Here is a 20,436-nt window from a genome sequence, read left to right as displayed (position 1 = left end):
ACATTAATGACACAAATTTATGAAAAATAGTGACATTTTCTAAAACAAAAAAAATTAGTGAGAAGGGTAACATTGTTTTACATATTTATAAATATAGGGATTTGTAAATCCCCATCTGGCTTAATAGAAGGCAACTTGAATCAAATATCTGTTACTGCATGTGATCTGTTCCAATGTATTGTTTTGGTTTACATCCATGAAGAAAATTCTAGGCTACACATAGATATGTGATTGGAAAAAGTAATTGAAACCTGTAGGCTTCCTGAGCAAGAGTTTTGGAGACCCTTTGTGTCCTCAGTTTACACTTTGGGAATTACTGTCTTCAACCTCATAGTCTAGAATAGCTGCTGGAGCCCCAGCCATCATATCCACATTCAAGGTATCATGATAGAGAAAAGGTTGAAGGCAGGCTTGGTACTCTCCCTTTAAGAAGAATTCCTGGAAGGCTCACAGCATTCCTGCTTACATCTCTGTGCCAAAACTTTCACATGGCAACATTAAGCTCCAAGAGAAATGTTTTAGAGGGGCAGCAATGTGCTTAGCTAAAAACTTCTCAAAAAGAAGGAGAGAAAGGCTACTGAGAAGCAATTAGTAGTCTCTGCCATAGGAAGCACGAGTCAAAAGCATTCCGATGACCCAGGCCCTTCATCGGCTGTTTCCATGGCTGCAGATCCTCAAAACACCACGGACGCCCCAGGATCCCCTGTGAAGTAATTATTGTTGACGATGCTAAATGGTGGGTCTGTGGTGTTCAAGTGCGTTGGAAAGTGTCTGCCGAGGGGCAGCGTGTAGGATGGGAGTCTCCAGCTGAGGAAGGGAGCGAGTTTGGGGCTCTCAGAAGAGCTGAGCAGAAGCACGTCGTGGAAGGGGAATGAAAGCCCCAACTGAAAGAATACCGTCATGGAGAGCCTGCCCTGCAGCGGCCAGACAGTCCTCTCGGCTGAAAGACTGAATGACACTCAGAGAATGGCTGTCAAGGACAGAGCTGGTTGGAAAAAAAGGTAAAAGTGTTTTCTCTTTAGCAAAAAAACGGTAACACAGGACTTTCTCAGAGTTAATAAGAAAGAGTTAAGAAACTACGTTCAAATGCTTTTCCTGAATGCTTATTTTGTGCCAGTCAGGATTCCAAGCAATTTACGTGTATTGTTGACTCATTTGATCCTCAAAGCAACCCCGGGAGGAAGGTACTGTAATTAGCCCCATTTTTCTGATAAGGAAACTGAAGCACAGAGAAGTTAAGCCCCTTACCTAAGATCACACCTCTGATGAAGGTAGATTTGGTTCCACATTCTGGGTTCTGAAACCACTGGGCAATGCTACACGTGGTTCTGAGAAGGAGCCGGGAGCTGAAGCTGACACTTGAGGAAGTTCACTGGATGAGAGAAAACTCGTCATAATACAACTTAGTAATGCTGAAATTTAATGAGAAGCCACGTGTGCCTGTAGCTGGCTGCTGTCCTTTATTAGAATGTGTATTTCAATAGTCCCTGTGTTTAAAAGGAAATGTTAACTGTTACTAAAAAGCATCCTTTAAGTTTGTTAAGGTGCTGCTTCTACAGAAGGACTGTTAGTTAGCTTCTTGAGTGGGCCTCACACCCTTTCCGCACCCCGCACCCCGCAGTTGGCGCTCACAGCCTGTGACTCAGATGCCCCTTCCATCAACAGCCCGGTGGCAGGAAATTGAAGGGTGAGTTCACGCACCTCCCAGGAAATCGTCAGCCTCGGTGAACCTGTTAATGACCCAAATCTTTTTAGCAGAGGGTGCAAACTGGTAGCCTGCAGGTGACACTTTGCTTATGATATGCTTTATTTGGTTTATAGAGTGTAATTTTTAAAACCAGATTTTTTTGGCCAAGACCCGAAACCAAGATTTGACATAAGCAGCCAGGTGAGAGCCTCTGTTTCTCTGATAGGCCCCCTTTTCTCCAGCTCAGCTCGCCCCACCACGCCTGTCCCCCTGCCCTAGCCTCCTCAGGGATTTATGTCACCTGCCTGTCCCCTGCGGGCATTCCAGCTTTCAACTCTGTCTTTTCAGATATTAAACTCCAAATCATATTAAACCCGATACCCTGTTGTAGCGGAACCTGTTCTGAAATTCCGCTGTCTGCAATTTTCAGCTGAACTGATAATTTTGTCACAGTTTATCCACCTGGAGTTCCTGCAATCAGTGGAAACATGGACGGTATGATTCCACATTCTCTGCCGGTAGATCAACAAGGGGCTGGAAAGGAGAGGACAGGACAGATCACAAAATAATGGGCTGAATGTCTGGAGGGTGGTAATGCAGAGCCTGGCACACAGTAGGAGCTTACACATTCACTGATGAAGGTTTGCTGGCACACAGGCAGAGATTTACTGCAGCTGCTGGAATTTCTGTTCTGCCTTGACTGTCACTGTGACGGTCATTGCTCCTAGTTCCAATATTTCTGGCCCTCTGACTCTGGGCACGTGTGGGGCTGTGTGACTAGTTCTGTCGAATGAGTTGTCACCGGAGGTGCTGTGTGCGTCACTGTGGACCAGATCATACAATTGCCAGAACAAGACCCCCCAGAGCAGTCTTCCCTGTCACATGGTGACCAGCCACGTTTGAGCTGGCAGCAGCCCCATGAGCCTGGGACTCTGACAGGCTATGCCGGGCAGAGCTTCTGCCAACCATGACAGACATGTGGCATTAAGAAAAACTGAAATATTGTTATTATAAACCACTGAGGTCTTCGGAGTTGTTTTTACTGCAGCATAATCCATCCAACCTTGACTAAAACGGTCACTAAGTAGTCATTCGTAAGTACCACGTTAAGGTTTTAAGAAGTCTGAATTAGTGACTCGGGCCATCATCCGTTTAGAAGTACAGTCATACGCTGCACCACGACGTTTTGGTCAATGACAAACCGCATACATGATGGTGGTCCCACAGATGAGTACCATCGAACCCAGCTGGGTAGGGAGCTGAACCATCTAGGTTTGTGTAAGTGCACTCTATGACACTGGCACGATGATGACATCCCTCACAACGCATTTCTCAGAACGTGTCCCCCTCGTTAAGTGACTCGTGACTGTATGGAAACTCCTTCTTTAGGCCATATGTCTCCACAACTCACTGATTCTGGGTCCGTTTTATGAAGCCTCCTGTCCCCACGAACTCTCCTCCAGGAAGCACTTGGTCTCATTAGTTGGTGAAAATCACCTATATGCATGGTAAAAGCTTAATTAGACCTTAGTTTAGACTTTTTTCGTCTGAAAAATGTGAGCTTGGGATGGTCATTGGCGGTTTTTATCTACTGTTGGAGAAGTTGGTGTCTGGTTAGCTCTTCATTCTGGGCTTTTTAACATGGTGTTTTAAAGTATTTCAGTGAATCCAGCAAGTGCTGTTAACTAGGCACGACTATCCAGTTGTAGGCTTCATAATCCGTTTACTTAATCAGCAAAGCATTTATTGAGTACCTGCTGGACCGTGGCTGACCTCATCAGCGGACAGGACTGCGCCTTGTCACCGTTTTTCTCTACTGCCTAGCCCGGTGCCTGTCATATAGTGGGGCCCCACAGACGCTTTCATCAGTACTGTTCCACGCGCTACGCTGCTGCACCCAGAGAAACGGAAGTCTTCACACTTTATGAACTAATAGTCTAGTGGCTTAGGTAAAGTTAATACACAATAAGTGTAGTCTGTGGCAGTAAAAAAGAATTACTTGAATGTTAGAAGTGTGATATTAGAAGTGTGACGGAGAAGAAAAGGAACTGTGACGGCCCACGAGCACGCAGGAGCTTGGGGTCCATGGTTTTAATGAGTCTCCACTGAGCCACTGTGCAGCTGTGAGGAAGTTGTTCAACCTTTCTGGGCTTCTGGGTCTCTAACGATTAAATGAAGGAATTGACAAGCTTTTGACAACTAGAAACTTAAAACAATGGCATTATTGCGCTTGAATGCATTCTGATGAATTTCAAAGAACGCAGACAGCAGAAACGTCCTCCACCGCTCCAGCCCCAGCCCTTAAGTTTGGTATGTTTGTTTTCATTTTCATTCATCTCAAAGTATTTTCTGATCTTCCTTGTGGTTTTTTCTTTGACTCATTTGTCATTGGGAGTATGTTGTTTCATTTCCACATGTTTGTGAATTTCCCGAGTTCCCTTCTGTTACTAACTTCTAATTTCATTCCATTGTGATTGGGAAATACATGCTTTGAATCACTTCAATCCTTTTAAATTTATTGAGACTTCATTTATGGCCTAACGTTTAGTTTGCCCTGGAGAAAATTCCATGTACACTGGAGAAGAATATAAGTTTTCTATAAATGTCTGGTAAATCTAGTTGTTTTCTAGACTTAGTCAAGTCTGTTTTCTCGTTGACCCTTTGTCTAGTTGGCAGTGGGGCACTGAAGTCTCCTATTACTATTGTTGGGTGCTCTATTTCTCCCTTCTTCTGCCAGTCTTTGTTTCACGTATTTTGATTGCTCTATTGTTAGGTACATATATATATACACACACTTAAATAATATATATTATACTATATTTAATATATCTGCATGTACAATATACAATATGTATATATTATACAATATAATATGTAATACCTATATAAGTTGAATATATATATGCTATGATATGTTTATGCGATATTTTCCTGATAAAGTGACCCTTTTATCATTATGAAATGTCCTTCTTTGTCTCTAGTAGCAATGTCTGTCTTCCAGTCTATTTTATCTGATATTGGTACAGCCTCTCCAGCTCTCTTTTGATCAGTTTGGTATGGCTTTCGCCTTTATTTTACTTTCAACCTATCTGCGTCTTTGAATCTAAAGTGCGTTTCTTGTAGACAGTCTATGGTTGGATCATGTTTCCTTTAACTCATTCTGTCAATCATTTCCTTTTGACTAGAGTGTTTGTTCCATTTGCATTTACCGTAGTTACTGAGGTAGTTTTGTTGACTGATGTGTGCTCCTTAAAGTTCCTGTGCAGAAGCCCAAATCCCCAGTGGCACTATATTTGGAGAAAGGGCCTTTAAGGAGGCAGTTAAGATTAAATGAGGTCATAAAAGAGGGGCCCCAATCCAATAGGACTGCGATCCTTATGAGAAGATGGAGAGGCAACTGAGATCTCTTTCAGCTTCTCTGTGCTCATGGAGAAAAGGCCACGTAGGGACACAGTGAGAAGGTGGCCATCAGCAAGCCAGGAGGAGAGTCTTCACCAGAGTCCAACCCTGCTGGCACCCGGACCTTGGACTTCTGGTTTCTAGAACTGTGAGAAAATAAATGTGTGTGGTATTTTCTTTCTTTCTTTTTTTCGGTGAGGAAGATTGTCCTTGGGCTAACATCTGTGCCAAACTTCTTCTATTTTGTATGTGGGTCACCACCACAGCATGGCTTGATGAGCAGTGTGTAGGTCCACAGCCAGGATCCGAACCTGCGAATCCTGGCTGCATGCGAAACTTAACCACTCAAGCAGACTGTGTGAAACTTAACCACTACTCCACCAGGCCGGCCCCTGTGGTATTTTCTTATGGCATCCTAAACTGAATAATACAGATGAGATTTGTGCTTACCCTTTTGCTATTGGTTTTCTCTATATCTTATGTCTTTTTGTTCTTCTCTTACACACTTACTGCCTTCTTTTGTGTTAAATAATTTTCTAGCATATCATTTTAATTCCCTTATCATTTCTTTTACTGTATATTTTTCGATTATTTTCTTGGCAGTTGCCCTGGGAGTTACAATTAACATCCTAATTTAAAACAATCTAGTTAGGATTAATACCAAGTTAATTTTGATAACATACAAAAACATTGTTCCTATATAACTTCTTTGTACTATTATTATTATAAAAATTACATATTAGTACACTGTGTACCCATTAACACATATGTTAAATTACTGCTTTATGCTGTTGTCTTTTAAATTAGATAGGAAGAAAAAAGTATTAGAAACAAAAAAGTACATTAGCACCCTCTCAATTTTGGTTTATTTGAGAATGCCTTGATTTCTTCCTCAAAGGACAGTCTTGCAGGATTTAGATTTCTTGATTGACACCTTTTTTCTTTCAGCACTTTGAATATATCATCCTACGGCTTTCTGGCCTCCATGGTTTCTGACGGAAAATTGGCTGCTAGTCTTATTGACAATTGCTTGTGTGTGATGAGTTACTGCTGCCTTGCTGATTTCAGAATTCTCTCTCTGTCTTTGGCATTAGAGAGTTGAGTATGATGTGTTTGGGTATGAATCTCTTTGAGTTTATTCTACTTGGAGTTTGTTGAAATTCTTGGATATGTGATTAATGTGTGTCATCAAATTTGAGAAGTTTTCAGCCACTGTCTATTCAAATATTCTTTCTGCCCCTTTCTCTCTCTCTCCTCTCCTTCTGGGACTCCCATTGTGCATATGGTGATGTGCTTGAGGATTTCCCATATTTCTCAGACCTGCTATTTTTCCTTTTTCATCCTTTTAGCCTTCTGTTCCTCAGACTAGATATCTCAGTTGACATCTTATTGAGTTCCCTGATTCTTTCTTCTGCCTGCTCACATCTGATGTTGAACTCCTCTCGTCAATTTTTTATTTCAGTTATTGTAATTTTCAACTCCAGAATTTCTGTTTATTTATTTTTTTTAATAATTTCTGTTTCTTTCCTGATATTCTCTATTTGGTGAGACATCATTCTCATACTTCCCTCTAGCTTTCTAAATCCTGCTACCTTTAGTTTTTTGGCAATATTTGAAAAAACTGATTTAAAGTCTTTGACTTGTAAGTCCAATGTCGGGGCTTCCTCAAGAACAGATTCCATTGATTACTTTTCCCCTCTAGGTATGGGCTATACTTTCTTGTTTCTTTGCATGTCTCATGTTTTTTGTTGAAAACTGGACATTTTAAATAATATAATGTGCCAATTCTGGAAATCAGATTCTCCCCCCTTCCCAGAGATTTTGATCGTTGCTATTTGTTGTAGTAGTTGCTTGTTTAGTGACTTTTCTGAAAGAGTTCTGTAGAGTGTGCGGTCACTGCGGCCTCTGCTTGCTTAGCTTTGTGGTCACGAGCAGTTCAACAGAGAATTCATGATCCAAAAGCTAGAGCTTAGTCCCTGCTCAGGTCTTTTCTGGCTCTGTGAACAGTCCTGACATGCTCACAGCCCTGTGTATAACTTGTATGCACAATCACTGAAATTGCACAATTTGTGTGTCGTGGCTGTACATGCATAGGTCTTTTTTTCTTACTGGAGCAGTGAGAGCACTATACAAAACTAATTCAAGTTTTTAACGTTCCTGTTTGATATACGCACATTCCACCAATGCTCTCTACCTTTAACTTACTGGTGAGTAAGGAACGATGAGAAGGAGAAGGAATTACAGGTTTCGCTGTTTTCCTTTCCTCTGTGTCATCATTCTCAGCTTAATTGTTTGGCTAAGGCAGGGAAGTAAAATGAGTAAGAAAGGGTATGGCAGGGTTCCTAGGACATTCATGTTTCTTAGAACACCATTGCTTTTTTCTGTTTGAGGCACGTTCTGGTTTGAATGGAAAACACACCTCTCAGGGCTGTCACTGCCCTGACTCACAGATGTAACGTGCTTACCTTGTACTCACTTTGAGACTCACTGAGATTCCGTCTATGATGGGTCCACTAGGATTCTCTGCTCATGGGACATCACGAATGCCATATGCAGGTGGGGCAATAAGACCTGTGAGTGTGCATATTGCACAGACCTCCTGGGCTCATGCACATGCCCCATTGTCCCACTAGACTTCACTTAAAAACACAAATTCAAAGACAAAAGTATTAAGAACTTGAAGATGGCTCTAACAGAGGATTAAACCAAGCATGGGGCCCTATGGGGCCAACAGGCCTCAGACCCATAAGGCTGACTGTGGAGCAGAACCTCTAAATGCCTACCCAGCCTGACTGCTCTTCTTCCTTAGGGAAAACAAAAGCAAATTTTTTTGTTTATAGTGTCTACGTGCTCAGTTAAGCATCTCTATGTCCGAAGCTTTCTTGAAGCTACAGCAATGGCGTGGAAGAATTCTCACCAATGAGGCAGAAGCAGAGGCCTACTGGGACTCCTGGAAAAGTCCTGCCTTCAAGACACATCCATTATTCTTGTTTCTTCTTTTTATTCCTGCTTCAAGTGGGGACATGAGGCTGGAGGACAGCCAGCCTGTTGCCCATGAGGCAGTGAGCATGAAGATAAGAACAGGATCTCCCAAGCCTCTGCTTCTCATGGGAGGAAAATCAATCCTCGTTTGATTAAGCCACGATTTCTCAGGTGTCTGTTACTTGCTGCAGAATGCAATCATAGCTTATACTCATCAATTTAAACATCCCACTTTTATCATGTACTAAATTCCTATAAATATATGATTCTCATTCTGTACTTTTCAACTGTCCTATGGATCTTTAAAATATACTTCTATGCTAAAATCACACTTTTTTTTAACCGCTATAGATTTATAGCATGTTTTGCAAGCTGTTAAAGCAATGCCTCTTTTCTTTGTTCTTTTTTTAAAAAAAGGTCTTAGTTAATTTTGTCCATATTTACTTCTATATAAATTTTTAAACAGGCTTGTCAAGTTCAGTGAAAATTTAGTAGAATTTTGACTGAGATTATATTGAATTTATGGATTCATTTGAGAAGAACTGGAATCTTTAAAATTTCCCGTATTTCCCTCTAGGAAATGTATGCAGACTTTCCCTACATTCTTCAGTAGATTTCTAGTTTCACTCACATGGGTCGCACACATTCTTGCTAGAGTTGTTGCTAGGCATTATCTTTGGTTCTTATTGTGAATGGAACTCTTTTCCATTGTATTTTCACATTGGTTTTTGCTAATTTGTAGCAAAGCTATTATTTTTTATTGGTCTTGATTTTGTATTAGGCCAGCTGGCCAGATTATTTGCCTTAGATGCTTTGTAGCATCCATTTCGGCTCTAAAAGTGCTAGAATTTAGGAGTTATAGAACATCATCATTGGAAGAAGTCATATCTGGTCAAGGTCAAAAGCAAAGCTTCTCGGAAGGGTGAGATTTCCCTGTCCCATTGTTTAAGGCTGTCTAACTCTTCTGGCGGGAATGTCTCCAAGTCTGTCAGTTTGTTTCTAGTGGCAGGCTATACAGTTCATTCGGTCTCCTCTGCATTTCTTTATTGTTTAATCCCGACCTGCAGAATTGTTTCCAAAGGTGATGTGATGTGATAGGCTGAGTAAGAAAGCAGCAGAAAACCCCAAAACATCTCCAGCGTTGGTCACAATGTTCTTAATGGTGATCAGGATCTCCTTTCGTCCCCCAATCTGAAGATCTAAGACCTGAATTCAGATTACCCTCACTAGGAAATACACTGAAAGGCCACAGCCAAGTTCTTCATTAAACATTTAGAGTTTTGGCTTACCAGATTAAAACTGAACTTAGAATGGTTCTCAAAGAATGGCCGTTAGCCAAGAAGTCATATTATCTTCTCTCTTGCTACAACCCTCGCTCGCCTCAACAAGGCCCTAAAACATGTGTCTCCTATCGATAGGGTTCGAAAACATTTAGCGCTTAAGCCCCAATGTCCTGCTTTTGATAATGGGAATGCACACCGTTTAATGGACCAGCATTCAAACTTGGACTTACCGGGACAGCTGGAAAGATGTCATGTGTGTGTTTTCACATCTGGAACACTTTAGACCCTTCCGACCTAAATGAGCGGGGGACGGGGGGAGGGGAAGAAGTAGGGGGTGGTGGGAAGTCTCATTTTCCAAATAGAAGAGTCTCTCAGATCTTTCCTGAACATCCTTACGGAGATCTCTGAGGGGTAGCGATCTCAGAGCCTGGAGGCCTGTGTTGAAAACTGGCTCTACCATTGACCATGTCCACCACTTCCGCAATTCACTCTCAACCTCCCCAAGTCCAGCTTTCCTTTCACAGGAATGTTGTAAGACTAATGTGAGATGAATTTGACAAAAGAACTGTGTAGACTGTTGAGTGCTGTGCGGACGGGAGCTGTTAGTAGTTTGGAACGCTGAGCGCTTCTCCCCTTGCCTGCTGTGATATGCCTGGAGATATGTAACCCACAGGGGATGAGGACCCAGGATGGCCCCGATACATGAGAAAATCATGCTTAAGTACGCCGAAAACCTCTACAAAATATATAATTAAGTAAAGCTCACGACTTTGTGATAAAATATTGATGAAAATGCTCTAAAATAAGTCATAAAATATAAATGCATTAGCATTGCTAGCGTTGTTTTGATGTTTGAACAAGTAGCTTAGAAATCTAAAAAAATCCTACTGTGGCAGCCTGATTGAATCAAATGCACAGAATTGCTTTGTTTTCATCAAGCCCCTGAGTGCTGTCTCTCCCCAGGGTTGGCGAGCACACACCTCTCCGGTTGGTTAGACTCTCTTTCTTAGTTGTGTGTGGGAAGTGCTGGCTTTCAGATTGCCAGCCTCCGGTGAATTTCCTATTACTGCTGTAACAAATTACCAAACACGGAGTGGGCTAAAACAACACGAATTTATTATTTATAGTTCTGGGGGTGAGAAGTCCAAAACAGGTCAGCGGGGCCGTATTCCTTCTGGAGGCTCCGGAGGAAAATCTGTTCCTTGTGTTTTTCAGCTTCCAGGGACTGCCAGCATTCCTTGGTTCACGACCCTGCCCCTCTCTGACTCTGCCTCCGTCGTCACATCACCTTCTCTGCCTCTGAGCCGCCTGCCTCCCTTTTATAAGGATCCTCGTGATGACATGGGCCCGTCTGGGTAATCCGGAACACTCTTCCGCCGCGTCGAGATCACTAATCACCTCTGCAAAGTCCCTTTCGCCACGTCAGGTAACATATTCCCAGGTTTCCATGGACGGGGATGCCTTTGGGGTTGGGGTTTAATTCGGCCTGTCATAATCTTCAACAACAGTTACACTCATTGCTCACTTTTTATGTGCCAAGAGCTGTTCTAAGTACCTCATGTGCATTAAGTCACAAAAACCTTATGAAGATATTATCACTCTCTCCACTTTAAGATCATGACATTGAAGCACAGAGAGGTTGAGTAACTTGCCCAAGGTCACACAGCTAGGATTTCAACCCAGATGGGCTGACTCCAGAGCCCAAACTCTTCATCAGTATGCCCTTGCGAAGAGAACGGGTTGGCCCACTAGACTTAGAGGAAGCAGAAGCTCCTAAATATAGTTTTCGAAGAGCAATGATTTTACCACGATAGTGTCTGACATTTTTTGTGTACGGCTTACAATTTCTAAAGCATATTCTCTTCAATTTTCTATGAAACCTTCCCTTAATCCTGTAGCTTGAAATAATTGTTCCCTCCACTAAATCCTCTTATTTTTTGATTTGTTTAAATAGCAAGGGTTCATATTACACCTTCCGCTGGAATGTGTGTACCTGTTTGTTTTGTGTGTTCAACTGTGAGCCCCTTAAGTAAAGGTGGAAAGAAGCCCCTCCCCCCAGAGACGTAGCAAAGTGACTTGAATATTGAAAATATCCAATAAATATGTGCTCAGTTGAGGAGTATTCTTGAGGCAGAGGATTGCTTTGGAAGTATATAGGACATACACAATAGGTATGGTAGGCTGTTCCGTGTGTGTGTGTGTGTGTGTGTGTGTACATCGTTATATATTTTGAATTCTGTGTAGATTACATCATGTTCCCCACCCAAAGACTAATTACCTTCCATCACCACACATGTGAGCCTAATCACCCCTTCCACCCTCCTCCCTCCCCGCTTCCCCTCTGGTGACCACCAATCCAATCTCTGTCTCTATGTGTTTGTTTGTCGTTGTTTTTATTTTCTACTTATAAGTGAGATCATACTGTATTTGACTTTCTCCCTCTGACTTATGTCAGTTAGCATAATACCCTCAAGGTCCAACCGTGTTGTCACAAATGGCCAGATTTCATCATTTCTTATGGCTGAGCAGTATTTCATTGTGTGTGTGTACTGCGTCTTCTTTATCTATTCATCCCTTGGTGGGCACCTACATTGGTTCCAAGTCTTGGCTATTGTGAATGGTGCTGTGATGAGCGTAGGGGTGCAAGTATCTTTACGCCTTTGTGTTTTCAAGTTCTTTGGATAAATACCCAGCAGTGGAATAGCTGGATCATATGGTAGATCTATCCTTAATTTTCTGAGGATACTCCATACTGCTTTCCATAGCGGCTGCACCAGTTTGCACTCCCACCAGCAGTGTACAAGGGTTCCCTTCTCTCCACATCCTCTCCAACACTTGTTATTTCCTGTCTTGTTGATTATAGCCATTCTGACCAGAGTGAGCTGATACCTCATTGTAGTTTTGATTTGCATTTCCCTGATAGCTAATGATGTTGAGCATCTTTTCATGTGCCTGTTGGCCATCCGTATATCTTCTTTGGAGAAATCTCTGTTCAGATCTTTTGCCCATTTTTTAATTGGGTTGTTGGTTTTGGTGTTGTTAAGATGTATTAGTTCTTTGTATATTTTGGATATTAACCCCTTATCTGATATATGGTTTGCAAACATCTTCTCCCAATTGTTAGATTGTCTTTTCGTTTTGTTGATGGTTTCCTTTGCTGTGCAGAAGCTTTTTAGTTTGATGTAGTCCCATTTGTTTATTTTTTCTTTTGTTTCCCTTGCTGGTCAGACATGGTACTTGAAAATATGCTGCTAAGACCCATGTCAAAAAGCATACTACCTATGTTTTCTTCTAGAAGTTTCATGGTTTCAGGACTTGCATTCAAATCTTTAATCCATTTTGAGTTGATTTTTATGCATGGTATAAGATGATTGTCTACTTTCATTCTTTTACATGTGGCTGTCCAGTTTTCCCAACAGCGCTTATTGAAGAGACTCTCCTTTCTCCATTGTATGCTCTTGGCTCCCTTGTTGAAAATTGGCTGTCCATAGATGTGTGGGTTTATTTCTTGGCTCTCGATTCTGTTCCATTGATCTGTGTGTCTGTTTTCGTGCCAGTATCATGCTGTTTTGGTTTCTATAGTCTTGTAGTATATTTTGAAAGCAGGGAATGTGATGCCTCCAGATTTGTTCTTTTTCTTCAAGATTCCTTTGGTTATTCTAGGTCTTTTGTTGTTCTACATAAATTTTTTTTTAACTTTTTATTGAGATTATGATCGTTTACAACCTTTTGAAACTTCAGTTGTACATTATCGTTTGTCAGTCATGTTGTAGGTGCACCCCTTCACCCTTTGTGCCCACCCCCACACCCCCTTTCCCCTGGTAACCACTAATCTGTTCTCTTTGTCTACATGTTTAACTTCCACATATGAGTGGAGTCATACAGAGATTGTCTTTCTCTATCTGGCTTATTTCACTTAACACAATTCTCTCAAGGTCCATCCATGTTGTTGTGAGTGGGACGATTATATTATAAATTTTAGGATTCTTTGTTCTATTTCTGTGAAAAATGTTGTTGGAACTTTGATAGGGATTGCATTGAATCTACAGATTGCTTTAGGAAGTATGGACATTTTAACGATGTTAATTCTTCCAATCCAAGAGCATGGGATATCTTTCCATTTCTTTGTGTCTTCTTCAATTTCTTTCAGCAATGTTTTATAGTTTTCAGTGTACAGATCTTTCACCTCTTTGGTTAAGTTTATTCCTAGATATTTTATTCTTTTTGTTGCAATTGTAAATGGGATTATATTCTTAATTTCACTTTCTGCTACTTCATTGTTAGTGTATAGAAACACAACTGATTTTTGTATGTTGATTTTGTATCCTGCGACTTGACCATATTCATTTATTATTTCTAAAAGTTTTTTAGTGGATTCCTTAGGGTTTTATATATATAAAATCATGACTCCAAATAGTGACAGTTTCAGTTCTTCTTTTCCAATTTGGAACCCTGTTATTTCTGTTTCTTGCCTGAGTGCTCTGGCTAGGACTTCCAATGCTATCTCAAATAAGAGTGGTGACAGTGGGCATCCTTGTCTGGTTCCTGGTCTTAGAGGGATAGCTTTCAGTTGTTCTCCATTGAGAATGATATTTGCTGTGGGTTTGTCACACATAGCCTTTATTACGTTGAGGTATTTTCCTTCTATACCCATTTTATTTAGAGTTTTTATCATAAGTGGATGCTATATCTTGTCAAATGCTTTCTCTGCATCTATTGAGATGATCATGTGATTTTTATTCTTCATTTTGTTAATGTGGTGTATCATGTTGATTAATTAGAGGATGTTGAACCATCCCTGCAACCCTAGAATGAAACCCACTTGATCATGATGTATGATCTTTTTAATGCATTGTTGTATTTGATTTGCTAGTGTTTTGTTGAGGATTTTTGCATCTATGTTCATCAGTGATATTGGCCTGTAATTTCCTTTTTTTGTGTTGTCCTTGTCTGGTTTTGGTATCAGGATAATGTTGGCTTCATAGAAGGAGTTAGGAAGCCTCCCCTCCTCAAGCTGTTTTGGAAGAGTTTGAGAGGTTAGGTATTAAGTCTTTGAATGTTTGGTAGAATTCACCAAGGAAGCCGTCTGGTCCTGGACTTTCATTTTTTGGAAGGTTTTTGATTACTCTTTCGATCTCCTTACCGGTGATTGGTCTATTCAAATTCTCTACTTCTTCTTGATCCAGTTTTGGAAGGTTATATGATTCTAAGAATTTATCCATTTCCTCTAGATTATCCAATTTGTTGGCATATAGCTTTTCACAGTATTCTTTTATAATCTTTTGTATTTCTGAGGTGTCTGTTGTAATTTCTCCTCTTTCATTTCTGATTTTATTTACTTGAGCCTTCTCTCTTTTTTTTCTTGGTGAGTCTAGGTACGGGTTTGTCAATTTTGTTTATCTTTTCAAAGAACCAGGTCTTGGTTTCATTAATTTTTTCTATTTTTTTTCTAGTCTCTATTTCATTTATCTGCTCTGATTTTTATTATTTCCTTCCTTCTGCTGATGTGGGGCTTTCTTTGTTCTTCTTTTTCCAGTTCCTTTAGGTGCACTGTTAGATTGTTTATTTGGGATTTTTCTTGTTTTTTGAGGTAGGCCTGAATTGCTATAAACTTCCCTCTTAGAACCACTTTTACTGTATCCCATAGATTTGGGCATGTTGTATTTTCATTTTAATTTGTCTCCACGTGTTTTTTTTTTATTTCTTTAATTTCTTCGTTGAACCAATCATTGTTCAGTAGCATTTTATTTAATCTCCAAATTTTCGTGGGTTTTCTGATTTTCTTCCTATAGTTGATTTCCAGTTTCAAAGCTTTGTGGTCACAAAAGATGCTTGGTATTTTTCTGTCTTCTTAAATTTATTGAGACTTGCTTTGTGGCCTAATATGTGATCTGTCCTGGAGAATGTTTCATGTGCATTTGAAAAGAATGTGTATTCTGTGGGTTTTGGATGGAATGTTCTATATGTATCTACTAAGTCCATCTGGTCTAATGTGTCATGTAAGGCCAATGTTTCCTTATTGATCTTCTGTTTGTATGATCTATCCATTGGTGTAAGTGGAGTGTTACAGTCCCCTACTGTTATTGTGTTACTGTCTATTTCTCTTTTTATGTCTGTTAACAATTGCTTTATATATTTAGGTGCTCCTATGTTGGATGTATAGATATTTACAAGTGTTATATCCTCTTGTTGGATTGTTCTCTTTATCATCATGTAGTGCCCTTCTTTGTCTCTTGTTACAGTTTTTGTTTTAAAGTCTATTTTGTCTGATATAAGTATTGCCACCCCAGCTTTCTTTTTCTTTTTTTTTTTTTTGCCATTTGCATGACATATCTTTTTCCATCCTTTCACTTTCAGTTTGTGAGTGTCTTTAGCTCTGAACTGTGTCTCTTGTATGCAGCATATATATGGGTCTTGTTTTTTTATCCAATCCACCACCCTATGCCTTTTGATTGGAGCATTTAGTCCACTGACATTTAAAGTAGCTATTGATACATACATATTTATTGCCATTTTATTACTTTTTTTTCTAGGTGTTTTAGTAGTTCTTCTGTGTTCTTTTCTTGCTCTCTTCCTTTGTGGTTTGATGGCTTTCTTTGGCTATATGTTTGATTTCTTTCCTATTACTTGTTTGTTTATTTATTATAGGTTTCTAGTTTGTGATTACCATGAGGTTCCTATATAATATTCTATGTATATAACAGTCTATATTGAGTTGATGGTCTCCTTAGCTTGACCCCTTTCTAAAAGTTCTACTCTTTTACTCCCCTTCTCCCACATTTTATGTTTTTGAAATCATATCTAATCTCTTGTTTTGTGTGTGTCTATCCATTACCCTCTTATTATTGGTATAGGTAATTTTAGTATTTTTGTCTTTTAAGCTTCATGCTATCTTCATAGGTGGTTGATCTGCTACCTTTACTATATTTTTGCCTTTCCTAGTGATTTTATTGCCTGTTTTATTTTTGTTTTTTTAAAGATAATTTTCTTACCCCTACTTGTGGTCTTCTCTTTCCCACTTAAATAAGTCCCTTCAGCATTTCTTGTAGAACTGGTTTCTTGGTGATAATCTCCTTTAATTTTTGCTTGTCTGGGAAACTCTTTATCTCTCCTTCCATTCTGAATGATAACCTTACTGGATAGAGTATTCTTGGCTGTAGGTTTTTTTCGTTTCAGCATTTTAAATATGTCATGCCATTCTCTTCTAGCCTGTAGAGTTTCAGCTGAGAAGTCTGCCAATAGCCTTATGGACTTTCCTTTGTATGTCACTCGTTGCCTTTCTCTTGCTGCTTTTGGGATTCTCTCTTTATCTTTAATTTTGGACATTTTAATTATAATGTGTCTTGGTGTGGGCCTCTTCAGGTTTATCTTGTTTGGTGGTCTCTGTGCTTCCTGTACTTGGATGTCTCTTTCCTTCCTTAGGTTAGGAAAGTTTTCAGCTATTATTTCTTCAAATAGATTCTCTGCCCCTTTGTCTCTCTCTTCTCCTTGTGGGATACCTATAATACAAATGTTATTGCACTTGATATTGTCCCAGAGTTCCCTTAGACTGTTCTCATTCTGTCTAATTCTTTTTTCTTTTCTCTGTTCAGCTTGCGTGATTTTCTCTAGTCTTTTGTCCAGCTTGCTGATCTGTTCTTCTGTGTCATCTCCTTCCTTATTGAGTCCCTCTAGTGAATTTTTCAATTCCAGTATTGTATTCTTCATTTCTGATTGGTTCTTTTTTATATTCCCCAATTCTTTGTTGACCATCTGACTGAGTTCATCCATTCTTTTCCCAGTATCAGTGAGCATCCTTATGAGCTTTTGTTTGAACTCTTTGTCAGGCAGACTGCTTATTTCTGTTTCATTTAGTTCTTTTTGTGGGGTTTTGTCCTGTTCCCTTGCCTGGAATGTATCCTTTTCTTTTTTTTTTTGAGGAAGATCAGCCCTGAGCTAACATCTGCTGTCAATCCTCCTCCTTTCACTGAGGAAGACTGGCTCTGAGCTAACATCTGTACCCATCTTCCTCCACTCCATATGTGGGACACCTACCACAACATGGCCTGCCAAGCGGTGCCATGTCTGCACCTGGGATCCAAACTGGTGAACCCTGGGCTGCCAAAGTGGAACATGCAAAATGACAAATAAAAATGGCAAGTAATAGGATACATTGGAGTATAAGAGGAAGCCATTTGGTATAAACCTAATTTGGCCTGACCTTGTCTTTCCAAAAGGGCCTGACTGAGGCCGTTGAGCATGCATTGTATATTTACTTTAGATATTCCCTATGGCAAGAACAAAGGCCCTGGAGATAAAGGTGCAGCTTCCCTCCCCCTCCCAATGTTGGCATTTCCTTAAGGATTAAGCATCTTTCCTTAGGCTAGGAACTGATTGCTGCACTCACCTGTGACCACCCAGCTCGAGACAATAGATTTGCCTCCTGCTACGCCCACCGAGATAGCAGATCTGCTACCTGCTGTGTCCATCAAGCGCTGTGCTGACAGGACAATCTTGTGACTATTGTGGGAGGAACATTTCAATCATATGTAAAATATCCTGTTTGGGAGTATATCACCGCTCTGTATACCTCACTTCTTCGGTGCTCTTTCTTCCTTTGGGAAGAAAGGCCCCAGGTCATGGTCCTCAGATTTCAGCTCAGAATAAACTCTCCCAAATTTTCATTTATAGATTGGTTATGGATTATTTTCATTGACAAAACTTAACCGTGCACCACTGGGCCAGCCCCTGGAGTGTATTTTTTTGCCTCCTCATTATGCCTCTTTCTCTGTGCTTATATCTATGTATTAGGTGAATTGGTTATGTCTCCCCATCTTAGAGAAGTGGCCTTATGTAAGAGATGCCTTTTGAGGCCCAGCAGTGTGCTTCCCTCTCGTCACCAGTCCATAAGAACCAGGAGTGACCCCTTTGTGGGCTCCTTGTGTCCTTCTACTGTGGCAGAGTTGCTCTTAGTGCAGGTACCCAGGGAGTCTAGTCTTTCCCTCCATGACTGACTGTTTGTAAATCGGGTTTGGGGAGCCTCAGCACCATTGGCTACAAGGTCTAATAGCAGACCCCTCCTGCAGTTTTCCTGTTAATTCAGTGTGTACCCAGTCTAGCTGGTTGCTAGGCTCAGGGGCTTAAAGTTGCTGTAGGCCTCAGGCCTGCAAGGCTGTTGTCAGCTCTCTTAAGATTGCTGCTGAGTGGGGCTGGCCCCAGGCATGGGAGCACCCAATTGTTTCAGGCTGTGGAAGGTTGGGCCAATCCTCTTTGTGGCTGTTTGTGAAGCACAGGTCTTCTGCCACTGATAAGCCCCACATCCCATAGGTCCACACACACCATCAACACAGTCCTGGTCCATGCACACTTCCAAACCCCCTGGCGTGTACCCTGATACCCCACTGCAGAGGTCTCCACACTCTCCCCCAACACCCCCCACAGCTCACCTGGTCCTCACACAGGCCCTGCCCCACAGAGGCAGATACACTCACCTGCCTGTAGAGGATCAAGGCACCCAGTCTATGCAGGCTAATAAGTAGCCTGAGGGCTTGTTGTTGGGTAGAGCTGGTTGGTCCCTAGGGCGGGCTGCCTGCCCTGGCTGAACTAGATTAAATCTGAGCTCTAGTGGGTGTGGCAGACCCCAGGGCTAACAGGCCAGGGGAAGAACTTCAATGGCATCTCCCAGTGTCTGTGTCAGCCCGCTTATACTAGGTCACAACAATGGTTGCCACCAATGTCTCAGTTTCCAGAGAGGTCTCACCTCTCATCAAGATGCACCCAGAACCTACCAAGTGAGTCTCTTTTCACCAAAGGACTGTGCAGCCTTCTTTTTGCTGATTTCAGGTGGCTCTCTGAGATGGCTGAATTTGTGCGTGGGCACTTTAAGAGCCAGGTTTTTTCGGCTTTTGTCAGATAGCTCTTCTTGGGGTATTCCCCACTGCAGTTAATAGCCAGCGAAGCCAGATAGTAGGACACCGGTCTCAGTTGTGCTGAGTCTGAGGATGCTTATACTGGTAACAGGCCCCTCCCCCCCCCCCCCCACTCAGGACCCTGCTTCTCCAGGGAGGGCTGCGTACCTTAGGGTGGCTCCTGCCTGGCCAGCTGTGAAACTCTGCTGCTCATGGAAGTGGCTTTTTTCTCTCCAGAAGGAATTTCTGTCTTTTCTGCCTCAGTCGGGACTGTCCCTTGTTTGGGGGGTTCTTTTTATCCAGCTTTCAGTTTTCTCTCCAGGGTAATTTTTCCAAAAATAGTTGTAACCTGGTTGTGTTCACGGGAGGAGGTGAGTTCAGAGTCTGCCTACGCTGCCGTCTTCCTTGCCTGATCGGTAGACCATTCCTTTGATGACCCTGATGAACCGTGCCTTCCAGTATTCGTGCCTTTGTGTAGACCCCTCTCAATTTGACTCTGGGCTCGGTCTATGGTAACTACTGTAACCAACTGGCTATGATGGAAGTGATGCTGAGCCAGCTCTGGGACGAGCCCTGGCCTGCCCTGGAAGTTTCTAGGTCCCCCCTCTTAGAATGCTCCTTTTGGAACCCAACCACCAAGCTGCAAGGCAGCCCAAGCAGCTATGCGGAGAGGCCCAAACGGAAACAGACTGAGCCCCCACCAACAGCCCTGGCTGGGTTTCAGAAGAGTCTCCAGATGCCGGGACCCCATCCCAGCATCTCAGCGGAAACCAGGGGGATGGAGTTGTCTAGACAACCTGCAGAATGGCGAGGGGAAGTGAATTGTCGTGTTTGAGCCTCTAGGCTCAGGGGTGGTTTGTTATACAGCAACAGCTAGCCCAAGTCCCAGGGCAGCTGTGGTTCTGAAGGACACGACACCACGCCCTCTCTTCTTCCTGCTGAAGAGCCATCAGTGGGATCACAGATTCCAGGTGGAGGAGGCCGAGATTCCGCCACCAGCAGACCATTGAACAGGGTGGCTGCACTTGGAGCAGACTCTCCTCGCAGGGCAGTGGCTGAGAAGTAAAGGCTGAAGGTGGGGCCCTGAGTCATGGGAGGAGAGATTGTTGGAAACTCGTGCCGGCTTGAGCTCCTCAGAACCCGAGTGGAGGTGTCCTTTCTCTTTTCCTTTAAGGACTTTGTAACTGACCGGTGCTTT

General features: G+C 41.8%; 1 long non-coding RNA gene across 5 annotated transcripts in view; it reads left to right on the top strand.

Moving 5' to 3' along the window:
- The first annotated feature begins 504 nt into the window (after positions 1–504).
- The window catches only part of LOC139045146 (uncharacterized), a 58,603-nt gene continuing 38,671 nt past the window's right edge, over positions 505–20,436 (top strand). For all 5 annotated transcript variants that reach the window (XR_011503009.1, XR_011503007.1, XR_011503011.1 and 2 more), the window contains exons 1-2: positions 505–1,001; positions 10,567–10,777. This is a non-coding gene — a long non-coding RNA (uncharacterized lncRNA). The remainder of the gene's footprint in view (positions 1,002–10,566; positions 10,778–20,436) is intronic.

This window comes from Equus asinus, chromosome 4 (assembly GCF_041296235.1).
Source record: "Equus asinus isolate D_3611 breed Donkey chromosome 4, EquAss-T2T_v2, whole genome shotgun sequence".
Taxonomy (NCBI): Eukaryota; Metazoa; Chordata; class Mammalia; order Perissodactyla; family Equidae; genus Equus; species Equus asinus.
The sequence above is the reverse complement of the archived record's forward strand: the minus strand, read 5'-3'. Positions and strand labels throughout refer to the sequence as shown.